Source organism: Oryzias latipes, chromosome 11 (genome assembly GCF_053564925.1).
Source record: "Oryzias latipes strain Hd-rR chromosome 11, Olatipes_Hd-rR_3.1".
Classification (NCBI taxonomy): Eukaryota; Metazoa; Chordata; class Actinopteri; order Beloniformes; family Adrianichthyidae; genus Oryzias; species Oryzias latipes.
This window is the reverse complement of record NC_136247.1, coordinates 2,143,466-2,167,496: the sequence shown is the minus strand read 5'-3', so window position 1 is coordinate 2,167,496 and position 24,031 is coordinate 2,143,466. Positions and strand designations below refer to the sequence as shown.

Below are 24,031 nucleotides of genomic sequence, written 5' to 3'. Positions count from 1 at the left end.
TGTTGCAGCAGCACAGAAGAGGCCTGTGCTTTGTGTACTTTTGAAGTTCCAAAGCACTTGTCCCACCCACTCTTTGTGTCCACTCTTGCATTTTCATGAGTCTGGGGAAATATTTGGATTTGAATATGAAGTTAAGAAAGTTACATGAGCTGAGGGATGAAAGTACTGAGTAAATTAGCTAACCAGATAGAAGTAAACATGAGACTAGCATTGAAGGAAGGACAGGAGTAATCAACGCCTGTGGGTGGGCTTAAACCACCAACCTTTCGGTTAACAGCCGAACGCGCTAGCCTATTGCGCCACAGAGACAACATGTGTGGAAAATACCATTCTGATTATAGTGCTTGTTGGTAAATGACGACATGTCATTTCTTATTTGAAATGGACTAAAAAGTCTGTTTGTGAGAGATTGCATTTGAATTGGTTTTTCATGCCACTTCATCCATTGAGGAAACAAAGTGTGCATCCCAGCTCGTCTGTGACCCATCTTCGACATGTTTGTTCAAGTGTGTCAGTTCCTCGTTAGTATAGTGGACAGTATCTCCGCCTGTCACGCGGAAGACCAGGGTTCGATTCCCTGACAGGGAGAGCCCTTTTCTAGTTCAGCCTTCAACTGGCTCCTAGAAAACACATTATCTTGCACCAACCCCTATTTGCTGGTGAAACCTCTATCAACTCCTACACACTCACGGTGGTGTCACAAAAATGGCCGCCTTCTTTGCAAGAATCAACAGGTAATTCATGAACCCCACAATTCTTTGCGACTCAAATATTTATTCTAAATGCACTGTCTGTTTCACAACATTTGTCCACATCTAAAGCTTTAGTGCTTCTGTCCTATATGGCACTTGTCACATTTCTGCTTCTTCTCAAAGACAGCTTTCAAAGAAGGACATGACATTGTTTTCTCACAATTAAGGTTAGGTTTTGGTAAGTTCAACAAGATGCCCACTGTGCATTACAGCTAAGTCGTCAGACCGATTGTTCTAATGCAATGACTTGACACCTCTTTCAATAGCATCCAATGACAGCCAGGTAGCCCTTAATCCTCCCGGAATAAGGACAAATACAATTTGTAACTTGTCTGACAAAGACCTAAGAAGTTGTTTCCTTGGTGATGAGATCAATTCTCACCGCCAGGAAATCCCATCTTGTCCTTTTCCATTCACTTTAAAACTGAAAATTCCATATAATTGAAGTTCTTATAAACAAATACAAAACAAACCACACAGAACCTCAGAAAGAGTTTTCTGATAAAGGCAATCAGAAAGCATTGATCAGTCTTTCCGTCATTTCCAGCACATCCGACAACAGTCTCCAAAGAGAAACAGGTCCGTTTTGTCTGAATGACTTGACATCAACCAAGTTTGTTGGTGATGTTGCTTGACAGTAAATATAATGCACTGTTACATTGTTGAGGACAGCTGAGCATAAGCATGACTGCTGGCTGAATGTCAGAAGTTGCATTCAAACAGGTGCCAGTACGAGACTGCAACTATAGCGCAGTGCGTCGGACTCCTCGTCCATCCTGACATCTTCCAGGACCAGCTTTGGAAAGTGTGAAACTAACAAGTGCTTGCTTGCTCAGAAGGCAAAGATTGAATTGAGAAAAAGGCCCTTTCTTTTTGAACTGAATTGTCAAGCAGGGCGTCTACTGAGGTGTTTTGCTTGTGGAGTAACCAAGATACTCAGTAGTTGCAATGTAGTGGAACTATGTCTGTTGGCAGCGCCAGGACGTTCTTCAGCCTACAGCCCTAGGGAAAGCTTGAGCGTCCATCCAAATTAACAGGCTGTGTGTTGCAGCAGCACAGAAGAGGCCTGTGCTTTGTGTACTTTTGAAGTTCCAAAGCACTTGTCCCACCCACTCTTTGTGTCCACTCTTGCATTTTCATGAGTCTGGGGAAATATTTGGATTTGAATATGAAGTTAAGAAAGTTACATGAGCTGAGGGATGAAAGTACTGAGTAAATTAGCTAACCAGATAGAAGTAAACATGAAACTAGCATTGAAGGAAGGACAGGAGTAATCAAAGCCTCTGGGTGGGCTTGAACCACCAACCTTTCGGTTAACAGCCGAACGCGCTAGCCTATTGCGCCACAGAGACAACATGTGTGGAAAATACCATTCTGATTATAGTGCTTGTTGGTAAATGATGACATGTCATTTCTTATTTGAAATGGACTAAAAAGTCTGTTTGTGAGAGATTGCATTTGAATTGGTTTTTCATGCCACTTCATCCATTGAGGAAACAAAGTGTGCATCCCAGCTCGTCTGTGACCCATCTTCGACATGTTTGTTCAAGTGTGTCAGTTCCTCGTTAGTATAGTGGACAGTATCTCCGCCTGTCACGCGGAAGACCAGGGTTCGATTCCCTGACGGGGAGAGCCCTTTTCTAGTTCAGCCTTCAACTGGCTCCTAGAAAACACATTATCTTGCACCAACCCCTATTTGCTGGTGAAACCTCTATCAACTCCTACACACTCACTGTGGTGTCACAAAAATGGCCGCCTTCTTTGCAAGAATCAACAGGTAATTCATGAACCCCACAATTCTTTGCGACTCAAATATTTATTCTAAATGCACTGTCTGTTTCACAACATTTGTCCACATCTAAAGCTTTAGTGCTTCTGTCCTATATGGCACTTGTCACATTTCTGCTTCTTTTCAAAGACAGCTTTCAAAGAAGGACATGACATTGTTTTCTCACAATTAAGGTTAGGTTTTGGTAAGTTCAACAAGATGCCCACTGTGCATTACAGCTAAGTCGTCAGACCGATTGTTCTAATGCAATGACTTGACACTTCTTTCAATAGCATCCAATGACAGCCAGGTAGCCCTTAATCCTCCCGGAATAAGGACAAATACAATTTGTAACTTGTCTGACAAAGACCTAAGAAGTTGTTTCCTTGGTGATGAGATCAATTCTCACCGCCAGGAAATCCCATCTTGTCCTTTTCCATTCACTTTAAAACTGAAAATTCCATGTAATTGAAGTTCTTATAAACAAATACAAAACAAACCACACAGAACCTCAGAAAGAGTTTTCTGATAAAGGCAATCAGAAAGGATTGATCAGTCTTTCCGTCATTTCCAGCACATCCGACAACAGTCTCCAAAGAGAAACAGGTCCGTTTTGTCTGAATGACTTGACATCAACCAAGTTTGTTGGTGATGTTGCTTGACAGTAAATATAATGCACTGTTACATTGTTGAGGACAGCTGAGCATAAGCATGACTGCTGGCTGAATGTCAGAAGTTGCATTCAAACAGGTGCCAGTACGAGACTGCAACTATAGCGCAGTGCGTCGGACTCCTCGTCCATCCTGACATCTTCCAGGACCAGCTTTGGAAAGTGTGAAACCAACAAGTGCTTGCTTGCTCAGAAGGCAAAGATTGAATTGAGAAAAAGGCCCTTTCTTTTTGAACTGAATTGTCAAGCAGGGCGTCTACTGAGGTGTTTTGCTTGTGGAGTAACCAAGATACTCAGTAGTTGCAATGTAGTGGAACTATGTCTGTTGGCAGCGCCAGGACGTTCTTCAGCCTACAGCCCTAGGGAAAGCTTGAGCGTCCATCCAAATTAACAGGCTGTGTGTTGCAGCAGCACAGAAGAGGCCTGTGCTTTGTGTACTTTTGAAGTTCCAAAGCACTTGTCCCACCCACTCTTTGTGTCCACTCTTGCATTTTCATGAGTCTGGGGAAATATTTGGATTTGAATATTAAGTTAAGAAAGTTACATGAGCTGAGGGATGAAAGTACTGAGTAAATTAGCTAACCAGATAGAAGTAAACATGAGACTAGCATTGAAGGAAGGACAGGAGTAATCAACGCCTCTGGGTGGGCTTGAACCACCAACCTTTTGGTTAACAGCCGAACGCGCTAGCCTATTGCGCCACAGAGACAACATGTGTGGAAAATACCATTCTGATTATAGTGCTTGTTGGTAAATGATATGTCATTTCTTATTTGAAATGGACTAAAAAGTCTGTTTGTGAGAGATTGCATTTGAATTGGTTTTTCATGCCACTTCATCCATTGAGGAAACAAAGTGTGCATCCCAGCTCGTCTGTGACCCATCTTCGACATGTTTGTTCAAGTGTGTCAGTTCCTCGTTAGTATAGTGGACAGTATCTCCGCCTGTCACGCGGAAGACCAGGGTTCGATTCCCTGACGGGGAGAGCCCTTTTCTAGTTCAGCCTTCAACTGGCTCCTAGAAAACACATTATCTTGCACCAACCCCTATTTGCTGGTGAAACCTCTATCAACTCCTACACACTCACTGTGGTGTCACAAAAATGGCCGCCTTCTTTGCAAGAATCAACAGGTAATTCATGAACCCCACAATTCTTTGTGACTCAAATATTTATTCTAAATGCACTGTCTGTTTCACAACATTTGTCCACATCTAAAGCTTTAGTGCTTCTGTCCTATATGGCACTTGTCACATTTCTGCTTCTTTTCAAAGACAGCTTTCAAAGAAGGACATGACATTGTTTTCTCACAATTAAGGTTAGGTTTTGGTAAGTTCAACAAGATGCCCACTGTGCATTACAGCTAAGTCGTCAGACCGATTGTTCTAATGCAATGACTTGACACCTCTTTCAATAGCATCCAATGACAGCCAGGTAGCCCTTAATCCTCCCGGAATAAGGACAAATACAATTTGTAACTTGTCTGACAAAGACCTAAGAAGTTGTTTCCTTGGTGATGAGATCAATTCTCACCGCCAGGAAATCCCATCTTGTCCTTTTCCATTCACTTTAAAACTGAAAATTCCATATAATTGAAGTTCTTATAAACAAATACAAAACAAACCACACAGAACCTCAGAAAGAGTTTTCTGATAAAGGCAATCAGAAAGGATTGATCAGTCTTTCCGTCATTTCCAGCACATCCGACAACAGTCTCCAAAGAGAAACAGGTCCGTTTTGTCTGAATGACTTGACATCAACCAAGTTTGTTGGTGATGTTGCTTGACAGTAAATATAATGCACTGTTACATTGTTGAGGACAGCTGAGCATAAGCATGACTGCTGGCTGAATGTCAGAAGTTGCATTCAAACACGTGCCAGTACGAGACTGCAACTATAGCGCAGTGCGTCGGACTCCTCGTCCATCCTGACATCTTCCAGGACCAGCTTTGGAAAGTGTGAAACTAACAAGTGCTTGCTTGCTCAGAAGGCAAAGATTGAATTGAGAAAAAGGCCCTTTCTTTTTGAACTGAATTGTCAAGCAGGGCGTCTACTGAGGTGTTTTGCTTGTGGAGTAACCAAGATACTCAGCAGTTGCAATGTAGTGGAACTATGTCTGTTGGCAGCGCCAGGACGTTCTTCAGCCTACAGCCCTAGGGAAAGCTTGAGCGTCCATCCAAATTAACAGGCTGTGTGTTGCAGCAGCACAGAAGAGGCCTGTGCTTTGTGTACTTTTGAAGTTCCAAAGCACTTGTCCCACCCACTCTTTGTGTCCACTCTTGCATTTTCATGAGTCTGGGGAAATATTTGGATTTGAATATGAAGTTAAGAAAGTTACATGAGCTGAGGGATGAAAGTACTGAGTAAATTAGCTAACCAGATAGAAGTAAACATGAGACTAGCATTGAAGGAAGGACAGGAGTAATCAACGCCTCTGGGTGGGCTTGAACCACCAACCTTTCGGTTAACAGCCGAACGCGCTAGCCTATTGCGCCACAGAGACAACATGTGTGGAAAATACCATTCTGATTATAGTGCTTGTTGGTAAATGATGACATGTCATTTCTTATTTGAAATGGACTAAAAAGTCTGTTTGTGAGAGATTGCATTTGAATTGGTTTTTCATGCCACTTCATCCATTGAGGAAACAAAGTGTGCATCCCAGCTCGTCTGTGACCCATCTTCGACATGTTTGTTCAAGTGTGTCAGTTCCTCGTTAGTCTAGTGGACAGTATCTCCGCCTGTCACGCGGAAGACCAGGGTTCGATTCCCTGACGGGGAGAGCCCTTTTCTAGTTCAGCCTTCAACTGGCTCCTAGAAAAGACATTATCTTGCACCAACCCCTATTTGCTGGTGAAACCTCTATCAACTCCTACACACTCACTGTGGTGTCACAAAAATGGCCGCCTTCTTTGCAAGAATCAACAGGTAATTCATGAACCCCACAATTCTTTGTGACTCAAATATTTATTCTAAATGCACTGTCTGTTTCACAACATTTGTCCACATCTAAAGCTTTAGTGCTTCTGTCCTATATGGCACTTGTCACATTTCTGCTTCTTTTCAAAGACAGCTTTCAAAGAAGGACATGACATTGTTTTCTCACAATTAAGGTTAGGTTTTGGTAAGTTCAACAAGATGCCCACTGTGCATTACAGCTAAGTCGTCAGACCGATTGTTCTAATGCAATGACTTGACACCTCTTTCAATAGCATCCAATGACAGCCAGGTAGCCCTTAATCCTCCCGGAATAAGGACAAATACAATTTGTAACTTGTCTGACAAAGACCTAAGAAGTTGTTTCCTTGGTGATGAGATCAATTCTCACCGCCAGGAAATCCCATCTTGTCCTTTTCCATTCACTTTAAAACTGAAAATTCCATATAATTGAAGTTCTTATAAACAAATACAAAACAAACCACACAGAACCTCAGAAAGAGTTTTCTGATAAAGGCAATCAGAAAGGATTGATCAGTCTTTCCGTCATTTCCAGCACATCCGACAACAGTCTCCAAAGAGAAACAGGTCCGTTTTGTCTGAATGACTTGACATCAACCAAGTTTGTTGGTGATGTTGCTTGACAGTAAATATAATGCACTGTTACATTGTTGAGGACAGCTGAGCATAAGCATGACTGCTGGCTGAATGTCAGAAGTTGCATTCAAACACGTGCCAGTACGAGACTGCAACTATAGCGCAGTGCGTCGGACTCCTCGTCCATCCTGACATCTTCCAGGACCAGCTTTGGAAAGTGTGAAACTAACAAGTGCTTGCTTGCTCAGAAGGCAAAGATTGAATTGAGAAAAAGGCCCTTTCTTTTTGAACTGAATTGTCAAGCAGGGCGTCTACTGAGGTGTTTTGCTTGTGGAGTAACCAAGATACTCAGTAGTTGCAATGTAGTGGAACTATGTCTGTTGGCAGCGCCAGGACGTTCTTCAGCCTACAGCCCTAGGGAAAGCTTGAGCGTCCATCCAAATTAACAGGCTGTGTGTTGCAGCAGCACAGAAGAGGCCTGTGCTTTGTGTACTTTTGAAGTTCCAAAGCACTTGTCCCACCCACTCTTTGTGTCCACTCTTGCATTTTCATGAGTCTGGGGAAATATTTGGATTTGAATATGAAGTTAAGAAAGTTACATGAGCTGAGGGATGAAAGTACTGAGTAAATTAGCTAACCAGATAGAAGTAAACATGAGACTAGCATTGAAGGAAGGACAGGAGTAATCAACGCCTCTGGGTGGGCTTGAACCACCAACCTTTCGGTTAACAGCCGAACGCGCTAGCCTATTGCGCCACAGAGACAACATGTGTGGAAAATACCATTCTGATTATAGTGCTTGTTGGTAAATGATGACATGTCATTTCTTATTTGAAATGGACTAAAAAGTCTGTTTGTGAGAGATTGCATTTGAATTGGTTTTTCATGCCACTTCATCCATTGAGGAAACAAAGTGTGCATCCCAGCTCGTCTGTGACCCATCTTCGACATGTTTGTTCAAGTGTGTCAGTTCCTCGTTAGTCTAGTGGACAGTATCTCCGCCTGTCACGCGGAAGACCAGGGTTCGATTCCCTGGCGGGGAGAGCCCTTTTCTAGTTCAGCCTTCAACTGGCTCCTAGAAAACACATTATCTTGCACCAACCCCTATTTGCTGGTGAAACCTCTATCAACTCCTACACACTCACTGTGGTGTCACAAAAATGGCCGCCTTCTTTGCAAGAATCCACAGGTAATTCATGAACCCCACAATTCTTTGTGACTCAAATATTTATTCTAAATGCACTGTCTGTTTCACAACATTTGTCCACATCTAAAGCTTTAGTGCTTCTGTCCTATATGGCACTTGTCACATTTCTGCTTCTTTTCAAAGACAGCTTTCAAAGAAGGACATGACATTGTTTTCTCACAATTAAGGTTAGGTTTTGGTAAGTTCAACAAGATGCTCACTGTGCATTACAGCTAAGTCGTCAGACCGATTGTTCTAATGCAATGACTTGACACCTCTTTCAATAGCATCCAATGACAGCCAGGTAGCCCTTAATCCTCCCGGAATAAGGACAAATACAATTTGTAACTTGTCTGACAAAGACCTAAGAAGTTGTTTCCTTGGTGATGAGATCAATTCTCACCGCCAGGAAATGCCATCTTGTCCTTTTCCATTCACTTTAAAACTGAAAATTTCATATAATTTAAGTTCTTATAAACAAATACAAAACAAACCACACAGAACCTCAGAAAGAGTTTTCTGATAAAGGCAATCAGAAAGGATTGATCAGTCTTTCCGTCATTTCCAGCACATCCGACAACAGTCTCCAAAGAGAAACAGGTCCGTTTTGTCTGAATGACTTGACATCAACCAAGTTTGTTGGTGATGTTGCTTGACAGTAAATATAATGCACTGTTACATTGTTGAGGACAGCTGAGCATAAGCATGACTGCTGGCTGAATGTCAGAAGTTGCATTCAAACAGGTGCCAGTACGAGACTGCAACTATAGCGCAGTGCGTCGGACTCCTCGTCCATCCTGACATCTTCCAGGACCAGCTTTGGAAAGTGTGAAACCAACAAGTGCTTGCTTGCTCAGAAGGCAAAGATTGAATTGAGAAAAAGGCCCTTTCTTTTTGAACTGAATTGTCAAGCAGGGCGTCTACTGAGGTGTTTTGCTTGTGGAGTAACCAAGATACTCAGTAGTTGCAATGTAGTGGAACTATGTCTGTTGGCAGCGCCAGGACGTTCTTCAGCCTACAGCCCTAGGGAAAGCTTGAGCGTCCATCCAAATTAACAGGCTGTGTGTTGCAGCAGCACAGAAGAGGCCTGTGCTTTGTGTACTTTTGAAGTTCCAAAGCACTTGTCCCACCCACTCTTTGTGTCCACTCTTGCATTTTCATGAGTCTGGGGAAATATTTGGATTTGAATATGAAGTTAAGAAAGTTACATGAGCTGAGGGATGAAAGTACTGAGTAAATTAGCTAACCAGATAGAAGTAAACATGAGACTAGCATTGAAGGAAGGACAGGAGTAATCAACGCCTCTGGGTGGGTTTGAACCACCAACCTTTTGGTTAACAGCCGAACGTGCTAGCCTATTGCGCCTCAGAGACAACATGTGTGGAAAATACCATTCTGATTATAGTGCTTGTTGGTAAATGATGACATGTCATTTCTTATTTGAAATGGACTAAAAAGTCTGTTTGTGAGAGATTGCATTTGAATTGGTTTTTCATGCCACTTCATCCATTGAGGAAACAAAGTGTGCATCCCAGCTCGTCTGTGACCCATCTTCGACATGTTTGTTCAAGTGTGTCAGTTCCTCGTTAGTATAGTGGACAGTATCTCCGCCTGTCACGCGGAAGACCAGGGTTCGATTCCCTGACGGGGAGAGCCCTTTTCTAGTTCAGCCTTCAACTGGCTCCTAGAAAACACACTATCTTTCACCAACCCCTATTTGCTGGTGAAACCTCTATCAACTCCTACACACTCACTGTGGTGTCACAAAAATGGCCGCCTTCTTTGCAAGAATCAACAGGTAATTCATGAACCCCACAATTCTTTGCGACTCAAATATTTATTCTAAATGCACTGTCTGTTTCACAACATTTGTCCACATCTAAAGCTTTAGTGCTTCTGTCCTATATGGCACTTGTCACATTTCTGCTTCTTTTCAAAGACAGCTTTCAAAGAAGGACATGACATTGTTTTCTCACAATTAAGGTTAGGTTTTGGTAAGTTCAACAAGATGCCCACTGTGCATTACAGCTAAGTCGTCAGACCGATTGTTCTAATGCAATGACTTGACACTTCTTTCAATAGCATCCAATGACAGCCAGGTAGCCCTTAATCCTCCCGGAATAAGGACAAATACAATTTGTAACTTGTCTGACAAAGACCTAAGAAGTTGTTTCCTTGGTGATGAGATCAATTCTCACCGCCAGGAAATCCCATCTTGTCCTTTTCCATTCACTTTAAAACTGAAAATTCCATGTAATTGAAGTTCTTATAAACAAATACAAAACAAACCACACAGAACCTCAGAAAGAGTTTTCTGATAAAGGCAATCAGAAAGGATTGATCAGTCTTTCCGTCATTTCCAGCACATCCGACAACAGTCTCCAAAGAGAAACAGGTCCGTTTTGTCTGAATGACTTGACATCAACCAAGTTTGTTGGTGATGTTGCTTGACAGTAAATATAATGCACTGTTACATTGTTGAGGACAGCTGAGCATAAGCATGACTGCTGGCTGAATGTCAGAAGTTGCATTCAAACACGTGCCAGTACGAGACTGCAACTATAGCGCAGTGCGTCGGACTCCTCGTCCATCCTGACATCTTCCAGGACCAGCTTTGGAAAGTGTGAAACCAACAAGTGCTTGCTTGCTCAGAAGGCAAAGATTGAATTGAGAAAAAGGCCCTTTCTTTTTGAACTGAATTGTCAAGCAGGGCGTCTACTGAGGTGTTTTGCTTGTGGAGTAACCAAGATACTCAGTAGTTGCAATGTAGTGGAACTATGTCTGTTGGCAGCGCCAGGACGTTCTTCAGCCTACAGCCCTAGGGAAAGCTTGAGCGTCCATCCAAATTAACAGGCTGTGTGTTGCAGCAGCACAGAAGAGGCCTGTGCTTTGTGTACTTTTGAAGTTCCAAAGCACTTGTCCCACCCACTCTTTGTGTCCACTCTTGCATTTTCATGAGTCTGGGGAAATATTTGGATTTGAATATGAAGTTAAGAAAGTTACATGAGCTGAGGGATGAAAGTACTGAGTAAATTAGCTAACCAGATAGAAGTAAACATGAGACTAGCATTGAAGGAAGGACAGGAGTAATCAACGCCTCTGGGTGGGCTTGAACCACCAACCTTTTGGTTAACAGCCGAACGCGCTAGCCTATTGCGCCACAGAGACAACATGTGTGGAAAATACCATTCTGATTATAGTGCTTGTTGGTAAATGATGACATGTCATTTCTTATTTGAAATGGACTAAAAAGTCTGTTTGTGAGAGATTGCATTTGAATTGGTTTTTCATGCCACTTCATCCATTGAGGAAACAAAGTGTGCATCCCAGCTCGTCTGTGACCCATCTTCGACATGTTTGTTCAAGTGTGTCAGTTCCTCGTTAGTATAGTGGACAGTATCTCCGCCTGTCACGCGGAAGACCAGGGTTCGATTCCCTGACGGGGAGAGCCTTTTCTAGTTCAGCCTTCAACTGGCTCCTAGAAAACACATTATCTTGCACCAACCCCTATTTGCTGGTGAAACCTCTATCAACTCCTACACACTCACTGTGGTGTCACAAAAATGGCCGCCTTCTTTGCAAGAATCAACAGGTAATTCATGAACCCCACAATTCTTTGCGACTCAAATATTTATTCTAAATGCACTGTCTGTTTCACAACATTTGTCCACATCTAAAGCTTTAGTGCTTCTGTCCTATATGGCACTTGTCACATTTCTGCTTCTTTTCAAAGACAGCTTTCAAAGAAGGACATGACATTGTTTTCTCACAATTAAGGTTAGGTTTTGGTAAGTTCAACAAGATGCCCACTGTGCATTACAGCTAAGTCGTCAGACCGATTGTTCTAATGCAATGACTTGACACCTCTTTCAATAGCATCCAATGACAGCCGGGTAGCCCTTAATCCTCCCGGAATAAGGACAAATACAATTTGTAACTTGTCTGACAAAGACCTAAGAAGTTGTTTCCTTGGTGATGAGATCAATTCTCACCGCCAGGAAATCCCATCTTGTCCTTTTCCATTCACTTTAAAACTGAAAATTCCATATAATTGAAGTTCTTATAAACAAATACAAAACAAACCACACAGAACCTCAGAAAGAGTTTTATGATAAAGGCAATCAGAAAGGATTGATCAGTCTTTCCGTCATTTCCAGCACATCCGACAACAGTCTCCAAAGAGAAACAGGTCCGTTTTGTCTGAATGACTTGACATCAACCAAGTTTGTTGGTGATGTTGCTTGACAGTAAATATAATGCACTGTTACATTGTTGAGGACAGCTGAGCATAAGCATGACTGCTGGCTGAATGTCAGAAGTTGCATTCAAACACGTGCCAGTACGAGACTGCAACTATAGCGCAGTGCGTCGGACTCCTCGTCCATCCTGACATCTTCCAGGACCAGCTTTGGAAAGTGTGAAACTAACAAGTGCTTGCTTGCTCAGAAGGCAAAGATTGAATTGAGAAAAAGGCCCTTTCTTTTTGAACTGAATTGTCAAGCAGGGCGTCTACTGAGGTGTTTTGCTTGTGGAGTAACCAAGATACTCAGCAGTTGCAATGTAGTGGAACTATGTCTGTTGGCAGCGCCAGGACGTTCTTCAGCCTACAGCCCTAGGGAAAGCTTGAGCGTCCATCCAAATTAACAGGCTGTGTGTTGCAGCAGCACAGAAGAGGCCTGTGCTTTGTGTACTTTTGAAGTTCCAAAGCACTTGTCCCACCCACTCTTTGTGTCCACTCTTGCATTTTCATGAGTCTGGGGAAATATTTGGATTTGAATATGAAGTTAAGAAAGTTACATGAGCTGAGGGATGAAAGTACTGAGTAAATTAGCTAACCAGATAGAAGTAAACATGAGACTAGCATTGAAGGAAGGACAGGAGTAATCAACGCCTCTGGGTGGGCTTGAACCACCAACCTTTTGGTTAACAGCCGAACGCGCTAGCCTATTGCGCCACAGAGACAACATGTGTGGAAAATACCATTCTGATTATAGTGCTTGTTGGTAAATGATGACATGTCATTTCTTATTTGAAATGGACTAAAAAGTCTGTTTGTGAGAGATTGCATTTGAATTGGTTTTTCATGCCACTTCATCCATTGAGGAAACAAAGTGTGCATCCCAGCTCGTCTGTGACCCATCTTCGACATGTTTGTTCAAGTGTGTCAGTTCCTCGTTAGTATAGTGGACAGTATCTCCGCCTGTCACGCGGAAGACCAGGGTTCGATTCCCTGACGGGGAGAGCCCTTTTCTAGTTCAGCCTTCAACTGGCTCCTAGAAAACACATTATCTTGCACCAACCCCTATTTGCTGGTGAAACCTCTATCAACTCCTACACACTCACTGTGGTGTCACAAAAATGGCCGCCTTCTTTGCAAGAATCAACAGGTAATTCATGAACCCCACAATTCTTTGCGACTCAAATATTTATTCTAAATGCACTGTCTGTTTCACAACATTTGTCCACATCTAAAGCTTTAGTGCTTCTGTCCTATATGGCACTTGTCACATTTCTGCTTCTTTTCAAAGACAGCTTTCAAAGAAGGACATGACATTGTTTTCTCACAATTAAGGTTAGGTTTTGGTAAGTTCAACAAGATGCCCACTGTGCATTACAGCTAAGTCGTCAGACCGATTGTTCTAATGCAATGACTTGACACCTCTTTCAATAGCATCCAATGACAGCCAGGTAGCCCTTAATCCTCCCGGAATAAGGACAAATACAATTTGTAACTTGTCTGACAAAGACCTAAGAAGTTGTTTCCTTGGTGATGAGATCAATTCTCACCGCCAGGAAATCCCATCTTGTCCTTTTCCATTCACTTTAAAACTGAAAATTCCATATAATTGAAGTTCTTATAAACAAATACAAAACAAACCACACAGAACCTCAGAAAGAGTTTTCTGATAAAGGCAATCAGAAAGGATTGATCAGTCTTTCCGTCATTTCCAGCACATCCGACAACAGTCTCCAAAGAGAAACAGGTCCGTTTTGTCTGAATGACTTGACATCAACCAAGTTTGTTGGTGATGTTGCTTGACAGTAAATATAATGCACTGTTACATTGTTGAGGACAGCTGAGCATAAGCATGACTGCTGGCTGAATGTCAGAAGTTGCATTCAAACAGGTGCCAGTACGAGACTGCAACTATAGCGCAGTGCGTCGGACTCCTCGTCCATCCTGACATCTTCCAGGACCAGCTTTGGAAAGTGTGAAACTAACAAGTGCTTGCTTGCTCAGAAGGCAAAGATTGAATTGGGAAAAAGGCCCTTTCTTTTTGAACTGAATTGTCAAGCAGGGCGTCTACTGAGGTGTTTTGCTTGTGGAGTAACCAAGATACTCAGTAGTTGCAATGTAGTGGAACTATGTCTGTTGGCAGCGCCAGGACGTTCTTCAGCCTACAGCCCTAGGGAAAGCTTGAGCGTCCATCCAAATTAACAGGCTGTGTGTTGCAGCAGCACAGAAGAGGCCTGTGCTTTGTGTACTTTTGAAGTTCCAAAGCACTTGTCCCACCCACTCTTTGTGTCCACTCTTGCATTTTCATGAGTCTGGGGAAATATTTGGATTTGAATATGAAGTTAAGAAAGTTACATGAGCTGAGGGATGAAAGTACTGAGTAAATTAGCTAACCAGATAGAAGTAAACATGAAACTAGCATTGAAGGAAGGACAGGAGTAATCAAAGCCTCTGGGTGGGCTTGAACTACCAACCTTTCGGTTAACAGCCGAACGCGCTAGCCTATTGCGCCACAGAGACAACATGTGTGGAAAATACCATTCTGATTATAGTGCTTGTTGGTAAATGATGACATGTCATTTCTTATTTGAAATGGACTAAAAAGTCTGTTTGTGAGAGATTGCATTTGAATTGGTTTTTCATGCCACTTCATCCATTGAGGAAACAAAGTGTGCATCCCAGCTCGTCTGTGACCCATCTTCGACATGTTTGTTCAAGTGTGTCAGTTCCTCGTTAGTATAGTGGACAGTATCTCCGCCTGTCACGCGGAAGACCAGGGTTCGATTCCCTGACGGGGAGAGCCCTTTTCTAGTTCAGCCTTCAACTGGCTCCTAGAAAACACATTATCTTGCACCAACCCCTATTTGCTGGTGAAACCTCTATCAACTCCTACACACTCACTGTGGTGTCACAAAAATGGCCGCCTTCTTTGCAAGAATCCACAGGTAATTCATGAACCCCACAATTCTTTGCGACTCAAATATTTATTCTAAATGCACTGTCTGTTTCACAACATTTGTCCACATCTAAAGCTTTAGTGCTTCTGTCCTATATGGCACTTGTCACATTTCTGCTTCTTTTCAAAGACAGCTTTCAAAGAAGGACATGACATTGTTTTCTCACAATTAAGGTTAGGTTTTGGTAAGTTCAACAAGATGCCCACTGTGCATTACAGCTAAGTCGTCAGACCGATTGTTGTAATGCAATGACTTGACACCTCTTTCAATAGCATCCAATGACAGCCAGGTAGCCCTTTATCCTCCCGGAATATGGACAAATACAATTTGTAACTTGTCTGACAAAGACCTAAGAAGTTGTTTCCTTGGTGATGAGATCAATTCTCACCGCCAGGAAATCCCATCTTGTCCTTTTCCATTCACTTTAAAACTGAAAATTCCATATAATTGAAGTTCTTATAAACAAATACAAAACAAACCACACAGAACCTCAGAAAGAGTTTTCTGATAAAGGCAATCAGAAAGCATTGATCAGTCTTTCCGTCATTTCCAGCACATCCGACAACAGTCTCCAAAGAGAAACAGGTCCGTTTTGTCTGAATGACTTGACATCAACCAAGTTTGTTGGTGATGTTGCTTGACAGTAAATATAATGCACTGTTACATTGTTGAGGACAGCTGAGCATAAGCATGACTGCTGGCTGAATGTCAGAAGTTGCATTCAAACAGGTGCCAGTACGAGACTGCAACTATAGCGCAGTGCGTCGGACTCCTCGTCCATTCTGACATCTTCCAGGACCAGCTTTGGAAAGTGTGAAACTAACAAGTGCTTGCTTGCTCAGAAGGCAAAGATTGAATTGAGAAAAAGGCCCTTTCTTTTTGAACTGAATTGTCAAGCAGGGCGTCTACTGAGGTGTTTTGCTTGTGGAGTAACCAAGATACTCAGTAGTTGCAATGTAGTGGAACTATGTCTGTTGGCAGCGCCAGGACGTTCTTCAGCCTACAGCCCTAGGGAAAGCTTGAGCGTCCATCCAAATTAACAGGCTGTGTGTTGCAGCAGCACAGAAGAGGCCTGTGCTTTGTGTACTTTTGAAGTTCCAAAGCACTTGTCCCACCCACTCTTTGTGTCCACTCTTGCATTTTCATGAGTCTGGGGAAATATTTGGATTTGAATATGAAGTTAAGAAAGGTACATGAGCTGAGGGATGAAAGTACTGAGTAAATTAGCTAACCAGATAGAAGTAAACATGAGACTAGCATTGAAGGAAGGACAGGAGTAATCAACGCCTCTGGGTGGGCTTGAACCACCAACCTTTCGGTTAACAGCCGAACGCGCTAGCCTATTGCGCCACAGAGACAACATGTGTGGAAAATACCATTCTGATTATAGTGCTTGTTGGTAAATGACGACATGTCATTTCTTATTTGAAATGGACTAAAAAGTCTGTTTGTGAGAGATTGCATTTGAATTGGTTTTTCATGCCACTTCATCCATTGAGGAAACAAAGTGTGCATCCCAGCTCGTCTGTGACCCATCTTCGACATGTTTGTTCAAGTGTGTCAGTTCCTCGTTAGTCTAGTGGACAGTATCTCCGCCTGTCACGCGGAAGACCAGGGTTCGATTCCCTGACGGGGAGAGCCCTTTTCTAGTTCAGCCTTCAACTGGCTCCTAGAAAACACATTATCTTGCACCAACCCCTATTTGCTGGTGAAACCTCTATCAACTCCTACACACTCACTGTGGTGTCACAAAAATGGCCGCCTTCTTTGCAAGAATCCACAGGTAATTCATGAACCCCACAATTCTTTGTGACTCAAATATTTATTCTAAATGCACTGTCTGTTTCACAACATTTGTCCACATCTAAAGCTTTAGTGCTTCTGTCCTATATGGCACTTGTCACATTTCTGCTTCTTTTCAAAGACAGCTTTCAAAGAAGGACATGACATTGTTTTCTCACAATTAAGGTTAGGTTTTGGTAAGTTCAACAAGATGCCCACTGTGCATTACAGCTAAGTCGTCAGACCGATTGTTCTAATGCAATGACTTGACACCTCTTTCAATAGCATCCAATGACAGCCAGGTAGCCCTTAATCCTCCCGGAATAAGGACAAATACAATTTGTAACTTGTCTGACAAAGACCTAAGAAGTTGTTTCCTTGGTGATGAGATCAATTCTCACCGCCAGGAAATCCCATCTTGTCCTTTTCCATTCACTTTAAAACTGAAAATTCCATATAATTGAAGTTCTTATAAACAAATACAAAACAAACCACACAGAACCTCAGAAAGAGTTTTCTGATAAAGGCAATCAGAAAGGATTGATCAGTCTTTCCGTCATTTCCAGCACATCCGACAACAGTCTCCAAAGAGAAACAGGTCCGTTTTGTCTGAATGACTTGACATCAACAGAGTTTGTTGGTGATGTTGCTTGACAGTAAATATAATGCACTGTTACATTGTTGAGGACAGCTGAGCATAAGCATGACTGCTGGCTGAATGTCAGAAGTTGCATTCAAACACGTGCCAGTACGAGACTGCAACTATAGCGCAGTGCGTCGGACTCCTCGTCCATCCTGACATCTTCCAGGACCAGCTTTGGAAAGTGTGAAACTAACAAGTGCTTGCTTGCTCAGAAGGCAAAGATTGAATTGAGAAAAAGGCCCTTTCTTTTTGAACTGAATTGTCAAGCAGGGCGTCTACTGAGGTGTTTTGCTTGTGGAGTAACCAAGATACTCAGTAGTTGCAATGTAGTGGAACTATGTCTGTTGGCAGCGCCAGGACGTTCTTCAGCCTACAGCCCTAGGGAAAGCTTGAGCGTCCATCCAAATTAACAGGCTGTGTGTTGCAGCAGCACAGAAGAGGCCTGTGCTTTGTGTACTTTTGAAGTTCCAAAGCACTTGTCCCACCCACTCTTTGTGTCCACTCTTGCATTTTCATGAGTCTGGGGAAATATTTGGATTTGAATATGAAGTTAAGAAAGTTACATGAGCTGAGGGATGAAAGTACTGAGTAAATTAGCTAACCAGATAGAAGTAAACATGAGACTAGCATTGAAGGAAGGACAGGAGTAATCAACGCCTCTGGGTGGGCTTGAACCACCAACCTTTTGGTTAACAGCCGAACGCGCTAGCCTATTGCGCCACAGAGACAACATGTGTGGAAAATACCATTCTGATTATAGTGCTTGTTGGTAAATGATGACATGTCATTTCTTATTTGAAATGGACTAAAAAGTCTGTTTGTGAGAGATTGCATTTGAATTGGTTTTTCATGCCACTTCATCCATTGAGGAAACAAAGTGTGCATCCCAGCTCGTCTGTGACCCATCTTCGACATGTTTGTTCAAGTGTGTCAGTTCCTCGTTAGTATAGTGGACAGTATCTCCGCCTGTCACGCGGAGGCCAGCCGTATATACCTGTAACACGGAACAGCCAATCAAATTGCAGCTTCTGCAGCACAGGCAGCCAATCAAATTGTGGCTTGTGGAATGCTTTCCAAGGTGATGAAATCCTTTGGTACAGAGTTCGAGCCCCGGTTAGAGTGATGTCAGTCAGAAGTTAGGGTATAATAAATGTTTTAATGTTAAACTGAAAATGACATTTCATAATTATTGTTTTCTACTTCCATCTTTCCTTGTGCCTAAAAACAGTCATTTCAATTTCAACCATGCTTTATTAAGATATCAACAAGCAATAAATAAATAAACAGTATTTAACACAAAACGTTCAACCATGTATCTACAATTAAAGGGCAGAAGGATTTAAATATGCAAAAATTAATACAAGTAATTTAAAGATGTAAAATGAATTGAGGTAGAAGTAAATATTGTTGCTTTTTCTAAACAATTCAAGAACAAAACTGTAAGAAAATTGTATTCACAAAATAGATTTCACAAACTAAATTACAAATATTTTCACATTGAAGGATAAAATCAGGAGTTCTATCATAATCAGTGTGTGTGACCATGAATGCAGCCTTTAACTCTCTGTCAAAAAATGGACTGACAGCAAAGTCTGCAAATGGGATTCTGGGGTTGGTAAGGACTTCTGCTGCATAGATCTAGTGTACCTTTTTGGAGCAGTAGAGGTATTTTACATCCCCAGACAGATAAATGAACAGAAGATCCATCCTCAAAGTAACAAGGCTGCCCACAAGCAAGACAGTTGTGTATCATCTTTTTTCCAGGTTTCTGCTGTTGTTGCTGCAGACCTACAATCTCCTTCACCATTATTTCAACGTCGGTCTGAGTTAGAGGAGCTTCGTCTGGTTTAAGCATGAGGGAGAGTCACAACTGGCACAGTGACAGTTTCACTTCCTTGAGTGAGTTTATACCACAGCTGCTGGGTCTCCAAAGGTTTTACGGTAAATGATGTTCTGAGGTGGGATACGCCACAAGCAGATCATATTCATTGCAGGTCTCACAGGTGGACACCCGGGCCACAGTCCTAAGGCCTCCATCTCTGTTTTCATCCAGATCCTCTGCTGGGGAGATCAGTTCCAGCTTCTAACATCTTGGTCATAAGATGGAAGTGGTGGAGCAGCAGGCGTTGGCTGAAAGTGAGCAGGAGGAGGAGCTGCAGACTGAGCTGAGGGTCTTCCAACGACTGCTGGAAAAATAAAAAAATAACATGAGTTGTTGAATAAAATATTATCTCAAAGTCCAAATGAATAGAGTACTTTGCATTTTTGTCAAAGTTAATGCACTGACTGTAGGTTTTATCCTGGACACTTTGAGGCAGTTCCAAGGCGAGGAACTCTGGTGGTACTGGCAGAGGAGTCTTCACTGGAGCAGAAGAAACTGGTGGAAAAAGACAGTCAGAAACAGACAGGACGCTGCAGCAGAGTAAAGCTGACAAATGATCCCCAAAACTCACCTGCATGTGTAGCAGCAGGACAGCTGGACTTCTCAGGCTGGTCTGGATTCAGATCAACAGAAATATCCATCACTAAAGCCCAAAGTATTTAGAGTTCTTTGTTAGTAATTGTGCAAAACACTCAAAACCATCTAAGAAAACATGCTCAATAGAACAGGTGTGGTATGAAAATCAATAAATGAATAATTATTTTCCTTTTTTAATATTTTGATTGACCAGGAAAGGTACCATTATGATGTAATAATCCATGTGTAACCACTTTACTCTGACGTGTTAAGACATGTACTTTTGTTGTAATTCTGCTTTTTAAGACTGGTTTCTTTCAATCACTTTCATGAGAAACTCATGCAAATAAAATATTTCTGAATTTACCCTCAACGACGAACAATGAATACCTTCAGCATCACAAAAGCAATCACACAAAACACCTGCATTAGAACAGAACGTGGCCAACCAGCAAACAGAGGAAAGGAAAAGGTGATCCTGGTTTACGACAGAACCATCAGGTACCAGCGACAGCAGCAGCAGCAGCTAGACCTTTACTCAGTGAACCTGCAAGAAAATAAAGTAAACATATGAATATGCATCTATTTGAACAGACACATTTAAAAGTGCTGAGTGTAAAGAAAGGAGTGATCTAAGACTAACATGTAGTCTAGTATCAGTTTTTCAACTACTAGTACTACTATTCTGCATACAGAAACATAATCAACATGTGATACATGTTGGTGTTGCTCACTTGGCTGGGTTGGGATTGTTTCTAAACACGTTGGTCCTGTCATCTTCTTCACTACATGTCCCTGCTCTTTAGTAAAAGAAATAAGAAAACAGGTTGGAATCAGAAGTAGTAATTAACACTCAGTGTGTACTTGTGTGTGATTTAATTTTACCTTGTAAAGGGAGGAGTTTGGATGGAGAGACATAGAGCATCATTCTCTCCAACTCTTCATCATCTTCCATCTCTAAAGAAGACACTGAAAAGATGGGAAACATCATTTCTACCATATTTACTAACGTCAGCATGAACGTCTAGTCTGCCACAGACCTGGAAGACTAGAAGAAGGTTTAGGAAGAGCAGGTTCTGAAGAGCTCTGAGTCTGAGCCTCTTTCTTCTTCAGGTACTGCTGGAGCAGGAACATTTTGCTGCCTGAAACACACTGTTTCCTGAGGATAAATGATGCACATCCATCTTCTCTTCTCTACCAGACATCCCTCCAGGTCTTCTTAGAATGCACACCAAATCCAACCAGCTGGTTGTCCTCACTACTTGAAGGTGGCTCCACTGATCTTTCAGCTAAACAGTTCCTCAAATCTTTAATTTTGCATATTCCTGCTATGCAATATACCTGCATACATATAATCCATTAAATTGATCATAAAGTACTGTAACCCCTGTTGTGCATTATAAAAATAGCATAGAAAATGTAATGTAACCCCTGTTCACCTCCACACTACCTTGGGTAAAAAAAAAAAAGGCTTTGAAAACACACACACAAACACACACACAAAACTGCTCAAAGTTTCTAGTTAGACATTCTTCTCATCCAGCTGTTATCCTCACCGCTGGAGTTTCATGTTCAACAATGACGGAAAGAGAAATGTCTTCAGATTAGATACTTTGTCTTGTACATTTTTTTTTTACTTACATCAGACTTTAACTTGACTTTAACTTGTTGTGCTCTTGTGTTTTAACAGCGATCGGATCAAATCTGGCCGCAGGATTGTTGTTGTTTTCTTTTCCTGAAGGCTCTTCCTGTAAAATCCTTACTACTAAGGCGATGTGGAAACAGCGCCCCCAAAATCCCGCTAGTGGTGAAAAAGTAAATTACATCCGTAGTGTTAAGAACTACCATAGAGAATGAATGAGAAAAGTTAAGAGAGTTAAGCTTAACCATTTTCGGCTCCCGCGCGGAAGACCAGGGTTCGATTCCCTGACGGGGAGAGCCCTTTTCTAGTTCAGCCTTCAACTGGCTCCTAGAAAACACATTATCTTGCACCAACCCCTATTTGCTGGTGAAACCTCTATCAACTCCTACACACTCACTGTGGTGTCACAAAAATGGCCGCCTTCTTTGCAAGAATCAACAGGTAATTCATGAACCCCACAATTCTTTGCGACTCAAATATTTATTCTAAATGCACTGTCTGTTTCACAACATTTGTCCACATCTAAAGCTTTAGTGCTTCTGTCCTATATGGCACTTGTCACATTTCTGCTTCTTTTCAAAGACAGCTTTCAAAGAAGGACATGACATTGTTTTCTCACAATTAAGGTTAGGTTTTGGTAAGTTCAACAAGATGCCCACTGTGCATTACAGCTAAGTCGTCAGACCGATTGTTCTAATGCAATGACTTGACACCTCTTTCAATAGCATCCAATGACAGCCAGGTAGCCCTTAATCCTCCCGGAATAAGGACAAATACAATTTGTAACTTGTCTGACAAAGACCTAAGAAGTTGTTTCCTTGGTGATGAGATCAATTCTCACCGCCAGGAAATGCCATCTTGTCCTTTTCCATTCACTTTAAAACTGAAAATTTCATATAATTTAAGTTCTTATAAACAAATACAAAACAAACCACACAGAACCTCAGAAAGAGTTTTCTGATAAAGGCAATCAGAAAGGATTGATCAGTCTTTCCGTCATTTCCAGCACATCCGACAACAGTCTCCAAAGAGAAACAGGTCCGTTTTGTCTGAATGACTTGACATCAACCAAGTTTGTTGGTGATGTTGCTTGACAGTAAATATAATGCACTGTTACATTGTTGAGGACAGCTGAGCATAAGCATGACTGCTGGCTGAATGTCAGAAGTTGCATTCAAACACGTGCCAGTACGAGACTGCAACTATAGCGCAGTGCGTCGGACTCCTCGTCCATCCTGACATCTTCCAGGACCAGCTTTGGAAAGTGTGAAACTAACAAGTGCTTGCTTGCTCAGAAGGCAAAGATTGAATTGAGAAAAAGGCCCTTTCTTTTTGAACTGAATTGTCAAGCAGGGCGTCTACTGAGGTGTTTTGCTTGTGGAGTAACCAAGATACTCAGTAGTTGCAATGTAGTGGAACTATGTCTGTTGGCAGCGCCAGGACGTTCTTCAGCCTACAGCCCTAGGGAAAGCTTGAGCGTCCATCCAAATTAACAGGCTGTGTGTTGCAGCAGCACAGAAGAGGCCTGTGCTTTGTGTACTTTTGAAGTTCCAAAGCACTTGTCCCACCCACTCTTTGTGTCCACTCTTGCATTTTCATGAGTCTGGGGAAATATTTGGATTTGAATATGAAGTTAAGAAAGTTACATGAGCTGAGGGATGAAAGTACTGAGTAAATTAGCTAACCAGATAGAAGTAAACATGAAACTAGCATTGAAGGAAGGACAGGAGTAATCAAAGCCTCTGGGTGGGCTTGAACCACCAACCTTTCGGTTAACAGCCGAACGCGCTAGCCTATTGCGCCACAGAGACAACATGTGTGGAAAATACCATTCTGATTATAGTGCTTGTTGGTAAATGATGACATGTCATTTCTTATTTGAAATGGACTAAAAAGTCTGTTTGTGAGAGATTGCATTTGAATTGGTTTTTCATGCCACTTCATCCATTGAGGAAACAAAGTGTGCATCCCAGCTCGTCTGTGACCCATCTTCGACATGTTTGTTCAAGTGTGTCAGTTCCTCGTTAGTATAGTGGACAGTATCTCCGCCTGTCACGCGGAAGACCAGGGTTCGATTCCCTGACGGGGAGAGCCCTTTTCTAGTTCAGCCTTCAACTGGCTCCTAGAAAACACACTATCTTTCACCAACCCCTATTTGCTGGTGAAACCTCTATCAACTCCTACACACTCACTGTGGTGTCACAAAAATGGCCGCCTTCTTTGCAAGAATCAACAGGTAATTCATGAACCCCACAATTCTTTGCGACTCAAATATTTATTCTAAATGCACTGTCTGTTTCACAACATTTGTCCACATCTAAAGCTTTAGTGCTTCTGTCCTATATGGCACTTGTCACATTTCTGCTTCTTTTCAAAGACAGCTTTCAAAGAAGGACATGACATT

At 42.1% G+C, this 24,031-nt stretch overlaps 1 long non-coding RNA gene and 17 other non-coding genes across 20 annotated transcripts; 9 read left to right on the top strand and 9 right to left on the bottom strand.

Annotated features, from left to right (window-relative positions):
- Nucleotides 1–2,030: 2,030 nt before the first annotated feature.
- trnan-guu (transfer RNA asparagine (anticodon GUU)) lies at nt 2,031–2,104 on the bottom strand. The gene has a single exon. It is a non-coding gene; the product is annotated as a tRNA-Asn (tRNA).
- A 207-nt stretch (nt 2,105–2,311) lies between these two features.
- Nucleotides 2,312–2,383, top strand: trnad-guc (transfer RNA aspartic acid (anticodon GUC)). Its single transcript has one exon. It is a non-coding gene; the product is annotated as a tRNA-Asp (tRNA).
- A 1,442-nt stretch (nt 2,384–3,825) lies between these two features.
- trnan-guu (transfer RNA asparagine (anticodon GUU)) lies at nt 3,826–3,899 on the bottom strand. Its single transcript has one exon. It is a non-coding gene; the product is annotated as a tRNA-Asn (tRNA).
- A 204-nt stretch (nt 3,900–4,103) lies between these two features.
- Nucleotides 4,104–4,175, top strand: trnad-guc (transfer RNA aspartic acid (anticodon GUC)). Its single transcript has one exon. It is a non-coding gene; the product is annotated as a tRNA-Asp (tRNA).
- A 1,442-nt stretch (nt 4,176–5,617) lies between these two features.
- Nucleotides 5,618–5,691, bottom strand: trnan-guu (transfer RNA asparagine (anticodon GUU)). Its single transcript has one exon. It is a non-coding gene; the product is annotated as a tRNA-Asn (tRNA).
- Nucleotides 5,692–5,898: 207 nt separating this feature from the next.
- Nucleotides 5,899–5,970, top strand: trnad-guc (transfer RNA aspartic acid (anticodon GUC)). Its single transcript has one exon. It is a non-coding gene; the product is annotated as a tRNA-Asp (tRNA).
- Nucleotides 5,971–7,412: 1,442 nt separating this feature from the next.
- trnan-guu (transfer RNA asparagine (anticodon GUU)) lies at nt 7,413–7,486 on the bottom strand. The gene has a single exon. It is a non-coding gene; the product is annotated as a tRNA-Asn (tRNA).
- A 2,002-nt stretch (nt 7,487–9,488) lies between these two features.
- Nucleotides 9,489–9,560, top strand: trnad-guc (transfer RNA aspartic acid (anticodon GUC)). Its single transcript has one exon. It is a non-coding gene; the product is annotated as a tRNA-Asp (tRNA).
- A 1,442-nt stretch (nt 9,561–11,002) lies between these two features.
- On the bottom strand, nt 11,003–11,076 carry trnan-guu (transfer RNA asparagine (anticodon GUU)). Its single transcript has one exon. It is a non-coding gene; the product is annotated as a tRNA-Asn (tRNA).
- Nucleotides 11,077–11,283: 207 nt separating this feature from the next.
- Nucleotides 11,284–11,355, top strand: trnad-guc (transfer RNA aspartic acid (anticodon GUC)). Its single transcript has one exon. It is a non-coding gene; the product is annotated as a tRNA-Asp (tRNA).
- Nucleotides 11,356–12,796: 1,441 nt separating this feature from the next.
- Nucleotides 12,797–12,870, bottom strand: trnan-guu (transfer RNA asparagine (anticodon GUU)). The gene has a single exon. It is a non-coding gene; the product is annotated as a tRNA-Asn (tRNA).
- A 207-nt stretch (nt 12,871–13,077) lies between these two features.
- trnad-guc (transfer RNA aspartic acid (anticodon GUC)) lies at nt 13,078–13,149 on the top strand. The gene has a single exon. It is a non-coding gene; the product is annotated as a tRNA-Asp (tRNA).
- A 1,723-nt stretch (nt 13,150–14,872) lies between these two features.
- Nucleotides 14,873–14,944, top strand: trnad-guc (transfer RNA aspartic acid (anticodon GUC)). Its single transcript has one exon. It is a non-coding gene; the product is annotated as a tRNA-Asp (tRNA).
- Nucleotides 14,945–16,386: 1,442 nt separating this feature from the next.
- Nucleotides 16,387–16,460, bottom strand: trnan-guu (transfer RNA asparagine (anticodon GUU)). Its single transcript has one exon. It is a non-coding gene; the product is annotated as a tRNA-Asn (tRNA).
- A 207-nt stretch (nt 16,461–16,667) lies between these two features.
- Nucleotides 16,668–16,739, top strand: trnad-guc (transfer RNA aspartic acid (anticodon GUC)). The gene has a single exon. It is a non-coding gene; the product is annotated as a tRNA-Asp (tRNA).
- Nucleotides 16,740–18,663: 1,924 nt separating this feature from the next.
- Nucleotides 18,664–21,721, bottom strand: LOC144995520 (uncharacterized). 3 transcript variants are annotated; one of them, XR_013659080.1, is made up of 7 exons: nt 21,627–21,721; nt 21,026–21,137; nt 20,871–20,954; nt 20,720–20,785; nt 19,981–20,532; nt 19,815–19,904; nt 18,664–19,713 (listed from the first exon to the last, which is right to left on the bottom strand). It is a non-coding gene; the product is annotated as an uncharacterized LOC144995520 (long non-coding RNA). The 3 variants fall into 3 exon arrangements; XR_013659078.1 differs by lacking the exon at nt 21,627–21,721 and having other exon boundaries at nt 21,026–21,578; XR_013659079.1 differs by lacking the exon at nt 21,627–21,721 and having other exon boundaries at nt 18,664–19,710; nt 21,026–21,578.
- Nucleotides 21,722–23,364: 1,643 nt separating this feature from the next.
- Nucleotides 23,365–23,438, bottom strand: trnan-guu (transfer RNA asparagine (anticodon GUU)). The gene has a single exon. It is a non-coding gene; the product is annotated as a tRNA-Asn (tRNA).
- A 207-nt stretch (nt 23,439–23,645) lies between these two features.
- On the top strand, nt 23,646–23,717 carry trnad-guc (transfer RNA aspartic acid (anticodon GUC)). Its single transcript has one exon. It is a non-coding gene; the product is annotated as a tRNA-Asp (tRNA).
- The last annotated feature ends 314 nt before the right edge of the window (nt 23,718–24,031 follow it).